This window comes from Pithys albifrons, chromosome 3 (assembly GCF_047495875.1).
Source record: "Pithys albifrons albifrons isolate INPA30051 chromosome 3, PitAlb_v1, whole genome shotgun sequence".
Classification (NCBI taxonomy): Eukaryota; Metazoa; Chordata; class Aves; order Passeriformes; family Thamnophilidae; genus Pithys; species Pithys albifrons.
This window is the reverse complement of record NC_092460.1, coordinates 79,918,164-79,933,916: the sequence shown is the minus strand read 5'-3', so window position 1 is coordinate 79,933,916 and position 15,753 is coordinate 79,918,164. Positions and strand designations below refer to the sequence as shown.

The 15,753-nt window shown below is 40.1% G+C and overlaps 1 protein-coding gene across 4 annotated transcripts in view; it reads right to left on the bottom strand.

Annotated features, from left to right (window-relative positions):
* SPAM1 (sperm adhesion molecule 1) overlaps positions 1-15,753 on the bottom strand; it is a 44,235-nt gene that overhangs the window by 7,364 nt on the left and 21,118 nt on the right. For 3 of the 4 annotated variants that reach the window (XM_071550006.1, XM_071550009.1, XM_071550008.1), the window contains exon 1: positions 11,056-11,150. The gene's annotated coding sequence lies outside the window, so the exon portion shown is untranslated. Of the gene's footprint in view, positions 1-11,055; positions 11,151-15,450; positions 15,723-15,753 lie in introns of those variants that run through there. The other variant, XM_071550007.1, reaches the window with a different exon arrangement.

The following is a 15,753-nucleotide window of genomic DNA, read 5'->3' as shown; positions in this document are numbered from 1 at the left end:
TCTTTTAAACAGGCTCAAAAATCTATGGTGAGTCTTGGTATATGATTATCTATATGTTGCTTTTGGCCATTGAAGATCTACAGATTAAGTGACCCTGAGTCAAAATCTGCCCAGGGATGTAGTTCATTAGCAAAGCTGAGGCTGTCTGTACACCCACAGTGGGAATTCACATTTACTTTCATTGAAAAACATGTTAGTGTTGATAGCCATGGTACAGTCAACTTGTATATATTAGCCCAGAAGCTGTGGGGAAATGAATAACATGAAGAATGAAAGAATATTGTCAGCAGTGAATGGGTGAGGATCAAGAGGAATCAGAGCCAATGGCAATAGGGATGGACTGTGGACTTGAAGCTCTGGAATTTTGATTGTTGGATGTTGCAGAAGATTTTGTATGGGTTTTTGGTTCTGTACCCCTTTACAGTTTCCACACCCCACATTCATTCCCCTCCCATGTGTGCTGGTTTAAAGGTGAACCAGCAGGGAAAATGAACTCACCACGAGAGAGATTGTAAGTCAGAGGCTAAAATTTAATAATAATATTACAATAAATAGACTGACGCAAAGAGAAATTGCTTTTAACTCATAAAACCTAGCAGTATAACCCAGTGTCCTGGGGCACAAACCCAAAGGGGTTTGTTAGCCCTTGTGCTGAGACCCGCGTGGTTCCGCCCAAGTCCAAAGCAAAAGGAAGTGAGAAACCTGTTGGTGCAGGCAATGGCTGTAGTCTGGTCGAGAGTGGCAGTCGTAGTCTGGTTGAGAGTGGTGATCTCCTCCTATCAAGGTTCTGCTGCTCCTCTGGATCCAACAAGAAGTTCCCAAGGTCTTCTTATCCACCACTTATGTACCCTCAGGGAGCACCCAGTCCCTCCCCCTGGGAGGGGACTCACACAATGAGTGATAAACTCTGGAGCCAGGGGGTATTGTTGAACTGTTGGTGTCCCATTAGCAGCCACACCCCCTCAGGCTGGGTGTGAAGGTGATAATGACTCACTGGGCAGCTGCTGCTAATGGCCCATTGTCCTTGGGGAATGAATAGAGGGGCTAGAATACACAGCTTTGATCACCCCCATACAGTGTTAGCTGGTCCCTCCTGCTGAACTAGGACACCATGTTACCACCCATTCTGCCCCTATCTCTGGGTTTCTATTGGTCAGTTCTTCTGTCATTTGACATGTGTTTCTCCATTGGCTATCCAGTTGTCAGTTATCCACTCTGCCCCTGCCCTCAACCAATCACGTCCAAATTCCAAATCCCTCCCCTCAGACTTCCTTCCTCTTTCTGAGACCCTGTTCTTATTGGATATTTAGTGGTTTCCAACACACTGTGACCCAATCCCCTTTAATTTTCCTCCCAGTTCCAGGGACCTCCCCTAACCAAGCTTTTATAGGTTGGCTCTTTCTTTAAAAATGCTTCTTAGTTCACTCTGAGTATGGAGGGTGTTGTTGGGAGCCATTTCCCCTCAGTCAGCAACCATTAAGAAGATACAGCATTCTTCTGTGCAGTAATTCCTGAATCCACTTTCCTTCTGATTTTTAAATGATTTAAACCTGAATGTCACTTTCTGTAGAGGCCTTATGCCGAGGCTGTAGAGTATGTAGGATTATATGAGTGTGCATGAAAATATAGGAGTCACCGTGAAGAGGGCCACAGGGTGGCTGACAATGTAAGATCTCCAAGGACAGATTAATAACAAAGCAAAGATTTCGGCCTGTATTTGGTGAATTCAATTAGGAGTGGAAACTACAAATTATGGTATAGAAGCAACAGGTGGACTGTAATCTAAAAATTCATACAGATATTTTAACATTCTACAGCTGCGGATGTGATAACCAAAGAAACCCTGCCAAGAATCAGTTTCATAATTCAGACTTAGATCATAGATCTGATCACCAGGAAAGAAGGTAGGGCTCTGTTCATTTAAATTGCTCAAAGAGCAATACCTCATTTGCATAGTATCTGCCTGATGAGACTTGTAAAAAACAAGGCTGAATGTACTTCTCCCAACTGCTCAGAAGTGACAGCAGCAAAAGGCCATCTTTCCTCTGAGCTAAACAATTTTATCTGTTTCAGCATCTCCTTGTATGACAAATGCTACAATCCCTTATTCATCTTTGTAGCAATTTGCTGGACTTGCTCCAGTATGCTCATACTGTAATGTCTCACAGACTTGTGTATGTCCAGTCTAAATGTCCTCTAACCTAATCCTTCTGCATGGAAAGTAAGTCTCCCTTCCTCCCATGTAAGTAATTCCCATGGGTCTACAGAGCCTGAGATTCCTAAAGGTCAGTCTTTCCAGTAAAAGCCATTGAGTACGTCTGCCTCTTCCTTGTCCTTTGCTACTGGATCTCCTGTCTGCACCCCATTCAGCACCAGGCCCGTATTTTCCCTTGTCTTCTGCTATTCATAGACCTGTAGAAGCCCTGCACATTTCCCTTCACATATCTTGATGGATTCAGCTCCAATTGGCTTTCTTAACCCCATCCCAACACCTCAGACAGTGTCTCTTGTTTACTTGTCCCTGCTTGTACCTCATGTGTGCTTCCTTCTTATGCCAGAATTTTGTAAGGAGCTTCTCCTGCCATTGCTTGATTTTGTGCATGTGGAGATTTTTGAGCTTGGAAAAGCTGATTCTTGAAAATCAATTAGATCCTGGACAGTTTTCTCCAGGACTGTCTTCCAAGGAATTCTTCCAAGCTGATGCCTCAAGGTGCCAAAGTGCACATTCCTGAAGGAGTGGTTATGATCTTGTCATTTCCTTGTTTCTTGTTCAGTGTCTTGAACTCCGCCATCTCATAGTCATTAGAGCCATGACTGTCCTCAACCTTCACCTCTCCTGTTTGTAAATGTGAGGTCCAACAGTGTCTCCCCTTGCTGGCTCCCGCATTATCCCAAGTGACATTTCCTGTGATGTTACAGACGGAGACTTCCTGGACAAACTTAAAGAATTCCATATAGTAATTCTGAAGAAATATATTTTACACTTATGCAAATACATCTTATTCAAATTAACTAAAACTATCATACATAAACAGCTGATACAAACTTGACAGAACAATGATCCTTTATGTAATTGATTTCATCATAACAAAGTGGGATACCTCAGAAAGAAGCTGTAGAAGTAGTTCAGCTATTACTTTGATTATAAAAGACTTTTTGCCCTCATCAAAGTCAGAAAACTACAGGATGCAAATTGTATTATTTGTTCCTGTAAGCTTTTTTTTAATAAGTGGATTTCAGTAAGAGACTGATGTGATGTAAATGAAAAGAGGAAAGAAAGCATTGTTTTGAATACTGTATTTACTGGTTTAACTAGAATTCATTTATTATTGGCTAATCTTGCAAAGTTTGATTTAACTGATTGTTGGAAAATGGTTATCCTCCAAATATTGCTGTAATGTACTCCACTGCGTATGAGTTAGTAGATTATTTTATGTGATAATTTATGGTTAAAAGAATTGCTGTTGGCCCGGTCTAACAATGACAGCTCTGATAAATGTTACTCTCATCAGTCTCCTTGAATGTCTGTCTAAGTGAACTGAGTCATAAAACTGCCCTTGTCTTTGTCAAAAAGTCAATATCTTTACAATGTATTAACACTAATTGCTCAGGGGCTACCTGAATAAAAGTACATCCTGATGGATCTAAGTGCTCTTCATCTAGGGAAATAGCTTCTGGTTTAGATTTTCCCAAATCTGGCATTTGTAAAGGTTGAGTATTAAAAGAAATCATATTAATTTTCTTGGTTTAATTATTGCATCATTTTTCACAGCATAAACTGGCCTGCAGAAACACACAGAATCGAAAATGCAAATGTGCTTCTGTATTTTGGTAACCACAGAGTCATAGATCAGGACCATGCAACATGTTACTGAAAAATAAAAAAGAAGCCTCACTTGACCAAAGACAGCTAGAAAATAAAAGGGAGAGGAATGCTAATATATACCTTTGAATGTCACACAAATGAATGTTGTGTGTTGCACCACAACTGGATGGTGTATGCCATGAAAAATCATTTATTAAGCTGTTGGGCTGATGTTCAAAAAGTGCCACTAAACAATAGAGGAATTCAGCTTTGAGTTTTTTTATAAAAATTAGACGTGAGAGCGCATGTTTAGCCTTGAAATAATTAGACATTGCTTAGTCAAGTCAGAGCTGCTGATGTTAAAGATAAACTTAAGCCAATAAGCACAACCAGTATCTGACATTCTTATGTTAATAGACTTAGTTACACTTTTCAAATTTCAAGCAAAAGTCCATAAAATCTTGCACTTTCCCTGGTTTAATTTGAACACACAAGCTGCAGTTCTCTTCATGACTTCTAAGGCAGAAGATGAGTGTTATTGTCAGGAATTGGTTTACAATATTTGGAATGGAGAAAGTCCTGCCAGAAATGGATTCGTGAAGAAGATCAACAAGCCACTGATAATGCTTTAACAATAACAACTGATGGTTTTAATATTGTTTGAATGTACAAAATGTCTGTTAAAATGTCTTTTTGCAAAGTCACTGCTTCTCCTTCCCCGAATACCCTGTTATCTCAGGGCTCTGGAGGAAGGTTGCGACATGCATGTTGCCTGAACCCCTCTCCTATTGAATGTAAATCCCCTTACTCCCATTGGCCTAGAGACAAACCCCCTCTTGTTTTCTATTGGTGGGGTTGGAATCCCTCCAAGGCCCATATAACCCCTGACCAGCAGCAATAAACTCTCCTCTTCTTCTTCCTCTCTGGTGGTGTCTGTGTGTCCTTCTCAGGGGCTCTCGGGGACCACGTGGTCAGGGAAAGTGGGGAGCACACTTTCTCCTAAGTAATGGAATAACCTCCAAGACCAGGAGAATCATCCACACCATTGCAGTTTGCATCCCAGTTTGCAGCACCACCCAGGCAGAAGGAACTCCAAAGGGACATTACTGAGCTGTGGTATCTGGTTGAACATTAGCATATTAGGGACACTTCTAAGGCTGAGATCATCAATGTAATTATCATTTTAGATTAGAGATTACATAGTTCTCAAGTGTTATTAACTGTTTCTTGCATTTCAAACAATGTATGTGCTATTGCCTATTAATTAGTGACATAACAAAAATTACTGATGTGAAAATTGGCAGGTCTTTTTCCTGTGCCAAAGAAAGTATGACTACAGAAGTCTGCAGTAGAACTGCCGTTTTTGATGGGGCAGAATAATCTAGCTCTTTAAATCTTTACATATAAGTCTTTAAATCCATGTGAAGCTGTGATGTAAGGTATATGGTCAAATATGCAGGTGGGACAGGATCACTGAGAAGTCCCTATTCTTTTGTTTTCATATAAACACCAGCTAGCTTAGCGTAGAAATAACTCCTGAGATTACAGACAAAATATGGTGCAAGACAGTGTAACTTTATAAGTTCTTGGGACAAGTTGCTTTCTATCTTCCTTTATCTGAAGGTTATGAAAATGTAAACATGTAAAAGATGTCTAAAGACTCAACTCTAGCTTCTGTGAAGAGATCAGCACTGATTAAGTCCTAAGGAGGAATAGAACAGACTCCTAAGAAGCAGAGGAACAGACTAAGGATACATTAAAGTAAATGCTAATATATTTAAATTTTGAACCCAAAGTGGATTTTTTTTGGGGGGAGGGGAGGTTGTTTAAAGGTTTTTGTTTGGTTTTGTTGTTTGTGGTTTTTTAGAAAATAAGAAGGCACTAGCAATCCAGAAATACTGATACAGCCATACACTTAAGTATCTCTGAATAGGATCAAAGCAGCCCAAACTGCTAGGGAAGAGCTGTCTGAGATCAGCAGCTGTGTTTTTCATAGATCAATGGAAAATATTTACTGTGTCTGACATCCCTCCTGCTCTGTCCTTGTGTGCCCCAGGTCATGCTATTGTGAAAAATTACCCCAGTCACTTCCATTCTGGAGAGGTCTTTATTCTGAATGAAGGGAACAGTATCACTGTTGGAACTTGAAATTAAACCCTCCTGCAGTTTTTAGAGGTGCGTTTTTCTGGGCCATAGACTCTTCATTACAAACAGAGTCATTAAACAGCCACAGAAGAAAGGGAAGAATAACATTGTAATTATATTGCAATCCCCATTTGGATCATTTGGCATTTCTTAAAGAGAAGGCAGTGATATTAAATTAACTGAAACACACATGGGTGTTGTGATTATAACATTAACATTTGTGAGTAATAGAAAGATCCACAGAAGGGCCACCTCTGGAAGCATGAACCACCTGTGCTGCACAGCTGATTGCAGGTTTAACCTGTGAAGGATAGTCTTTGCATAGTAGGATGCAGTGTCATTGTTACAAATGCATTAAGCAGCATTTGTCTGTAAAGTCAGATTTGGTAAGCACTGATCCTTACAATGGTTTTAAAAGTCCACCTTCAGCTGCACCAAGGCAATTGTGAATGAGGCCATGTAGTGAATTATTTCGGTTAAAAACATCTCAGTCAAAATAGAAGAGAGGAAGAAGTTTTTTATGACTAAGTACATGAACCAGCAAAACTGGCTAGTTTACCCAGCATTTCTGATTTAAGAATGTTTGTCAAACTACACCCCAGGGCTGTGGGCTGTCCTTATCAAGAAGAGCCAAACCATCTCTTTCATCATTGCTCCCTCTCCTCATTCTTGAGTTCAATTTCTCAGCAAGGGCAATGAGTGCATGAGGACCTGAAGCCTGAAAAAACCTCCAAACCAATTTCTGTGCCAGCATTTCTGACTCTTGCATGTGGAAGAAATCAAAATGTGCTAATTATGTAAAGGTCAGAAACCAAGCAGCCTCTCCTAAAAATGTGTATGCAAAAGATTTAGTCAAGGTACTTTTTCATTATTTAAATGAGTTAAATATATATTTTTAACTCATTTTATTTAAATTAGTTAAACTATATGTTTTTATTATTAAGTCCCAGTTATTTTCATAGTCTTATGACTACTGCAGTGTCCCATGACTAGTTTCTTGTATTAGGAAAATCTCTGTCCTCTTCATTCTCTTTTTTTTTTTCTCTTGCAAGTTCTAAATCTTAATTTTATAAAAATTGTTAATATCCTAACGATCTGTTTAGTGATGTTCTAGTTTGGCTTTTAGCAAGTTAGCCAAATAAAATGTCTAAATACATTTCCAGGAGTATCTGGAATAATTTCCTTTCCTATATTATGTATAAATAGATTCGACAGAATTCAGATTCTGTAATGACAGTTTCCATTGCAGAGGAATCAGGGACAAGATAAAAGAGTCCATCACGTGACTTCACAAAGTGTTCTGTCTCACTAAGATTATTCTGCAAAATGTTCACCATCTGCTGAATCTCTAGTATTTTGTGACAAGTCCTAACATATTCTCCATAGCAAGAGATATGCATTACTAGCCAATACAATATTTTAAAAACTGTATTTGCCATTAAAATAGATTAATATACTGCTAATTAGAACACAGGTCAACCCGTGAGTGTATTTGGATTACTGCTACCCCTACGTACTGCTACACCACTGCTACCCCTACGTACAATATCGGGCAAATGACAGCCCAGTTTTTAAACTCAGCTATTGGTTTTCTTTGATTTGTGTTTAGTCAAATATGTTTATCACTGTATTACACTGTACCCTCTTGAATAGTTCTAATTAGAAGCCTTAAAAAAAATAAACAAAAAAACCCATCCAATTTTCTTTGGGCCTGTATATTCAGAGTCTTCTTCCTTTTAACGACTTCTCAAAGTAGTAGGTTGAATTTTCATTGAATCATAGAATGGTTTGTGTTAGGAGGGACCTTTAAAGCTCATTTAGTTCAACACCCACTGGGGTTATTAACCGAGAAAATTAAATAAATATTAATAATTTCAGTAAGATAATGCTTTGAAATTCCATCTAAGTTGTCCAATATCAGGGTTTCTTGCAGCAGTCTCTTGTATTCCAGTATCATTTTAAACTCTTTTGGACAGCATTTTTTAAAAAGAACTGCAGTGCAGATCACTATGCACTTGGAGTTGCACCTAAGAACAAACTTCCTAAACAGTTTACTAGATCTTCTCTTCAAAACAAGACAATGCTATACCTACAAATGTATAGACAGTACCAAAGGTGGCTCATAATATGGAATATTATAATACACTGTTAATAAAAATGTGTGATCATCATCTCCCCCATGAATACTGTGAGAAATGTCGGCCTAATTCGTGTCAAAAATATAATAAAGTATACTGTATGGCTTGCCAAATCATTCAGTGGGATTCTGGAAGCACTGAATCTGGGTGTTGCGGAATATGCTGTGAAGATTTAGCAACAGAGCAACTATAAGCCAGATATGAACTTAGTTTAACATACAAAAAAGGAGTAAAAGAAGAAAGCCAAAGTTAATGACTAAGCAGCCTTTGATATGATAGAAACGATGTAAACAAAGACAATCCAAGAATACCTAAATACAATGGAGAAGTAAACCCAATCAAGATAAGGAAGAAACACCTCAAAACAACAGATAAGGCTTAACTAACAAGCTTGTCTCTAGTTAAATTTTAAGTTAAGAATCACACCAAAGAAGTTGCCAGTCTCCACGACCACGGAGAAGCAACAGGAAGAATCAGATGAAAGGATCTCAACGTGGAGAAAGAAGGAAATCATTTATTGGAACTGGTTAAAAATAAACCTGCTTTGACTGTATAAAAAAGGAGCCTGCGAGCTCAAATGTGTGTCACTGATGGAGCAGACTCCCAGTGCACCCAGCGCCGTGCTGTTTACTCTATAGCTTTCATTAATTATAAATCTTAACTACCCTTTATGGCAAAATGATTGGTTATTTGGGTGATCGTTTATAACAATACTATTTTGAAAACTGTAAATCTGAACTAAACATAAAATGTACAATATTCTTTCCTTCTAAGCCTTCATGCAGCAAATAAATAACTGCAATACATTTTATAGAAAGAAGATGGTATTTCACGTCTGTGTTAAAAATATATTTACGTCCCAACAAATCATTACCCTAATCTAGGGATTATGACAAAAAAATTATCTACACTGTAGCAAAAGTAACTGTGCCTTTGGAAAAGGTGAGATTGCACTGAAGAATGCCTTGGGAAGAGACCAGAATAGAACTTTGATTAATCCTTGAATGTATTGCAGTATTCAAATTAACACAGCAGTCAATTCTATATGTTTCAGTCACAAAATTATTCCCTCTTTTTCTAGGAAAAATTAGAGCTTTCAAGAAGGGTGATAGTGAGGTTCTCTTTCAAAAGTAAGGAAGTGGATACACCCATGAAGTAAATGAAACCTGCATGGATGAAATTGTTCCTCGAGTTTCAGTAGCCACACTCCATAGAGTGTGTTGCTAGAGCAACAGGAGGCAGAGGGCTCCTCAAAGCAAATTTCTTTGGAAATAAATATGTATTATTAACCTCAGTACCAGTTTGTACATTAACATATGTCTTCACAGCATGCAGTTTCAAGTTCTCTTCTGCAGTACCTGAATGCTCTCTCTTTTTAATCTTCCTCTCCTGGGACTGTTACTCATTCCATATTCCTTTCTCCCACATGATTATATATAAATAAATACAATCTGCAGAAAATATGAAACTGCAGTAAAGAAATAAACCTTGCCTCAAGGGTAATTTCTCTTTCCTATAATGTCCCTTTACACCTGCTGTTTCTTCACAATCCTCACATAGCCTTTTGTTATTTTGATAAACCTACTAATACCAGGGAGCCGGTCTAATTGCCACCCATCCCTGGAGATAAGTGGGAGAGATGGGAAAGCAGATGTAGAAGTCTCAAAACAAAAGCGAGTACAAAGCTATGCAGAACACCGGTGATTTATGAAGGAGACATTGGCATTATCGAGCATTGCTTTGGGAAACGAGAACGCAGGGAATCAACAGTTTCAACTGAAAAGAAAAAAGGAGCACTGCTGGGCCTGCCTGAGCGAGCACATTAGCATAACCCTTGGAGAAAGCCTGAGGAAAAGGATTTAGAGCGCGGGAGCTGAAAGCAGGGGCTTGCGGCTCTGAGCTGAGTGAACAGCGAGTTCTGTTTGTTTGGACCTGCCCCTGCTTAGGGCGGCAAAGCTGTTGCTGTCTCTGTGGACGTACAGCTGAGAGAGCTGACCCCATCACCACGTCTGCTTCTGACTGAAACATCCTGCAAATCCTCACAAACTTTGACTTAACAGCAAAGCTGAGAAACACAATATCTACTGGGTTTAGCATTAAAAGACCCTTTAACATCTGTCACGTTGAGAGACAGAGTATGGACTGTTTGCGATGGAAGGCAGAACTTGGACAGCGTGTGCCATTCAGGCCCGTTCTCGCTGCCCATAACCTCACTCTCCTCCTGGGAGGCTCCAGGGGAGAGCCGTGCCAGCCCACACCTGTGCGGGACTGCCCAGCACGTGCTGCGCTGCTTACAAGCAACTCTGACTCAAACCTCTTGACTCATATTTTCTGGACTGCGGCCTGCCTGTGGCTTCATGTAAAAAGTAACTATTACACTGCAACATATTATTTATAGGAGCTGTAAGGCTGAAAACATGCAGGTGTCTTTTCTTTCACCCCTGATTAGAAGCATTTACTAGGGACAAGTAAGTTCTTAGAAACTTTCACAGGAATAAATTTATGCCAGCCGACTCCTAAAGAAACACAAATATCTATTAGCCTACTCTTAGCTGTAATGAAAGCCTATTCCCACCCACCAAGAAAAATTGCCTAGATTAACAACTTAACCTAAAACACTTAAGACACCTATGTAAGATTGCTTTAACAATTTTGTTTATCTAGAGACGTTGGTTTTACTCAATACTTCTGACAGCTATATATGTGCAGGTAATAAGTGATTTTATATGTGTGTGATAGTTCAAGGAATCATTTGCATTGAAAAAAAAAAGGTTTAAATATGCTGAGAGATAAACAGGTGATAGTGTCACTCACGGTGTGTAATACACAGGTAAAGTGGGTGTTACAACTGATGATTCCTGACAATCTTTCTGGAAAGTCCTACCAAAATTTACCTTCCCTCTCTGAGACTTGAATTTAAAAGTAATAAAAGTTTCAACAGCATAAAAATAATCAGTAAATACTCACCTCCATGATTCCACGAGGCAGGTCTTGCAGAAATGAATGAACAGGTGAATGGACAGAACAATTATCCTTGACTCGAAAGGCAGGGCTCTAGCCCAGCCAATTGGGATTTGGCATTTGCGAAACCCTTAGCATAATTATAGGGTAGTTAATTAAAGGTCTCTCCTGACACAACTGATTGCAGTAAGTACTGTAACAACACATCTGTCAGAGGTCTTGAACCATGTTCTATAGTTTACTGAATAAATTCTTTGAAAGAGTTCCTTTTTTCTAAAGTAAGAAATACAGTTTGACTGAATTTTGCTTTTCAATGTAGCAGTGCCTTGTCCAATAGAGGTAAAAATGTCTATGCAGCAGGGGGATGAGGGGAGAAAAACCGTGTTCTGCTTTGCCAGAGTGTAGAGTACCCCCAGACCGTCCATCGATGCCAAGCTGGAAACAAGGTCGCAGGAAGAGATCCTCTGCTGGAGAACTGATACTGATCTTGCAGATCATGCTTGCAGACCGCTGAGCTGAGCGCCACATTTGACCTTCTGACTGCTGTCACAAAGGTTTGGGCAGGACCATTGGAGCATCCTTAGCGGATGCTAATGAAGGGTCTGTTAACACCCACATAAAGATAATTAAATAACCTTCCACTATCTCTTGTTAAACTCTCAGTTCTGATTATGCTCACATAGCTCTTTAGGTTGAGGGCTTACCGCAGCAATGGGATGGCAGGCAATGCTACAGGTGAGCAGTTCTGAGCTGTGGACCCTCTGTTACACTTGCAATGTGGCAATTTAAAAAATATTTTTCTTCTTCCACAGGATAAAACCAATTTTGTCTTTAGAATGAATTTCAGTGTAAGATTTTCATTTCTATATTGAAAGATTTTTGTCATTTTAGAAGTCATATATCATGTTTTCTTTGTGTAATATTTTTGCTAAGTTTCTGGTACTTCATGACATGTCCTGCTTAAATGTATATAATGATAAATTCCCCAAATTAGAAAACAGTCAAAATATTCTGTTATTTTTAAGGTCAGCTGTAGAATAATTATTTTAAATAATTATTTAGGAAAAATGTTTTAAAAATTATTTCATAAAGCTATTCTAAAATTATGATAAAAAGTAAAGCAGTTTGCTATGATGAAGAAAGAAGATAGAACTTTTCAAAATACATATTTTCACATTATCATTCCTCAGTAACATGCTACTATATGTTACACTTATTTTACATAATAATTTTAAAACAATATTGTTTGGTAAAAGTCTAGAAAATGTGAAAATAAAGGTTTGAAATTTTCAATGTCAATGCTAAAATATGTTTTTGTCTGGATTGAATTCTTCCCCTTGCTATTTCTTCATAGAAAAAGGGCAGCCAGCTTTATGTGACAGAAGAACAAGGAAAATAAGATAGACTGTAATTAGACTATGTAGGTCAAATTACAGAGACTCATGGTTCCCATTGCTCTTTTCAGCCCAAGCTGTGGACTACAAGGCTTTTTCCACTTCACATGTAGCCGCAGCTTCCTCCTCTGTAATATTGCATCTTTATGATGCAGAATCCACTCCACAGGACTCTTAAAGCCAGAATCCCATCCAGCATCTTTAAGACTCATTTTCTGGTCTAGCACTCACTTCATGAGTCAAATGGAAATTTCCTCCCAGAATATGGCAGCTACTGCTGGCTTCAGGATTAAGAAAAAAATGAAATAATTCTCACCATTTGAATGAAGTATTACTGTACATGGTGGAAGGATGGGGCACAATAGAGTAAAACCAAGGAGACTGAGGAGATGCAGAAATAGCTCTGCAGAGGTATGGGAAACAAAAAGAAAATAAGTGAACAATGATCAAACCATTCTTCACACCTTGTTAACCCACCAGTTTGTCTCCTACTTCCATAAAACTATTTCTTCTGAAACAAGACCTGCATTTAGTGGTATAGATGGTTCTCATCCCCACAACAAGCCCCACAGAGGGGTGGTCTGCAAATTATTCTTATCAATACTCTTGGGCTTCTCTGTTCAGTCTAAGAACAATCTCACTGCCTGCTGAGGCTGCCAGCAACAGTGTTAATTTTTGTTTGGGGTTTTATTATGTGGCCATCTGTCCATTAGCAACTGGAGAAGTGCCACCAGTATCCCACCCCACAGCTGCCACCCCATCAGTAGGCACAAGCATTTTCTGGTTGGTATTGAATGAGCTGGATTCAACCCAATAACCTGGTACTAAACATTTTGGTGCTCCTCCAAATCGTGAATATGGCTGTTGCATGGCTCCTAATTTCACTTTGATAATAAATAAATTGAAAAATAGGATGCATAATATGCAAAGGTCAATGTGGCCCAAAACTTCTAAGCAGTGTAAACAAACATTGAACTGACCTAAGAATGAAGCATGGAGGAATTGGTCCCATTATTAACGAGTGGCAAAAATCAACATTGTGATTTTGGCAAAATAGGTTGCAAGGCTAAGGGCAGATGGTAGAGTGAAGGGAGGCAGGGGTCTAAGCTAAGGATGTGGTATCACCCTTGCCTTCTTTCCACACATCATCTGCTCTCCTGCCAGTCTGATTCCACTGAGATGAATCCCACCTCCCTGACACCACTTCATCACTCAGCAGAGCAAGTCATTAAGGCACCTGTAACGTGTTTCTCAGCAGCACCTCTGAGCCTCAGTCACACGTCAGATCCTATCCTGCACACATCATATCCCCTTCTCCCACCCATCACCAAGGTCCTTTTCTCTTTCTGTATTCCAGCACATCTTGGGATACCCCCAACTCCAACCTTCATTTCTCCAAAGTGCCCATCCTAACCTCTACAAAGTATAGGCAGAAGGACCCTCTCTGTATCATGTTTACCCACATGGCCATGGGAGAGAGCCCATCCTCCAATTTACATCCCCAGGACACTCTTCCTTCAGCCCATCACAACATGGGACTGACTCCTCTAACTTGCTCCCAGGGTTCTTGTCATTGGTGATCAGTGCCCTCACATGCAGTCAGATCTGGCCAGTGTTGTATCCCTTGCAGGTAAGCTATGGGATCTCAAGTTGCACCAGAAGTTCCAGTGAGCACCATGTGCATTTGGCATGTCCTGTACACATCTAAGATTTGCTTTCCCCATGTAGGAATGACTTTGTCACTTGCCTTTGTCTTGATTTACCCCTTCTTTGTCTTTAGTCAAAATTTTCTAGATGTTTCCCACAGTATGCTGTCAGCTCCAGCCTAGAAAATTCAAACTGCTTTTTTGAGAACTATGGCTTAACTCCATTGAGACCCTGTACCATAAATCTGGTACAGGGTTCAGCTACCTATAGAGATGGGACATCATAAGCAACAATCACGTGTGCTCTCTTTTGTTTGAAAGAACCACTTCAAGTGCTAGTGAAGTTGTAAATCTTACTTTTTCTAGGGTCAAGGTCTGCATGAAATCTGATCAATAAGCACTGTTGTAGTTTGGAATTATTATGTAAATTCTCTCCCCGCCAGCAACTCGCCATGCCATTAGTTAACAAAAGAAGTAGCTAACTACTACCAATTCCTTCTTGATTGTTTTGGGTGGGAGAGACTGGGGAAAGGGGTTGGGAAACGGGCTTGGATTGTTGGGGTCTTTTTGGTTCTTGGGGACTTCACACGGCTCTGGAGGTGTGTGTGTGTGTGTGCTGTGGGAGAGAGGCCGTTGCTGCTGCTTCTTGCTGAGCCGCTTCTTTTCTCCTCGCCACGGCTGTTCTGGTTCCTGCATCTGGGGTCCCGGCCTCTGCTCCAGTCTCACCGCTACTTGCAGCATCACGGCCTGCCCGCCCCGGCTGGGGCAGTGACCCGGGAGAGAGAACTTGCAGCTGCTTTTTCCAGGACACGCAGCGGTTCATCGCTTCCAGTTTTCCTTCTTAGTTTGGGACAAGAGACACAGAGAGAGAGACAGAGTTCATCTGGGACCTCACCCTGCTGCCAGCCGGGCTGTGACACTGATACTGCCTATAACTTTTCTCCAGGAGGAAACCTTCTGGGTTTGGGGTTTTTGTTGTTTTTTTTTTTCTCTTGTGGTGTCGGGGAAGAGGTTTTGCTCTGGTCTGTTTACATATATATATATATATATATATCAGTTAAGAACAGTTATCCTTCTTGTATCCATTGTCTGATTAAAGTTCCTCTTCTTAAATTTGATAAAGAGTGGCGTGATTATTGTGGAGGAAACCCCCTCCTCCGCTTGTGGGTAAACATTTTGGGGTTTGCCCCTCAAACTAAGACAAGCACATACTACAGACATCCTCAAATCTTCCTGCCTGAGCATCTGTATCAAGGATCTGACCTGAATACACATGGTCTCAATTCTGGCCTTTGCCACCAAGTTTCCCAACTATAGAAACCAGGGCATGGGGGAAGAGACATGGAAATCAGTGCACTCACCACAGGATGTACATGAAGCATTTAACAAAACCCGGTAGCTTGGGAGCATCCTGTTTAACCTTGAGAGAATATTTTCCTTCCCATGTGTACATAAACCTTCCAGGTAGAACTATGTCTGAAATGCATCAGGGTCCTCTTCTGTATTACAGCAGTTTAGGTTACTCTGACAGCTTCCATTGTCCACTGCAAACTTGGTGCTCTGGGGGTGTGTCTGTGTCATGCAACGGAGACCAAAGAACAGTTTCCCCTTATTTCCAAATAAAATTGTTTACCTGCAGGATACAATGAAAAAGAGAGACCCCA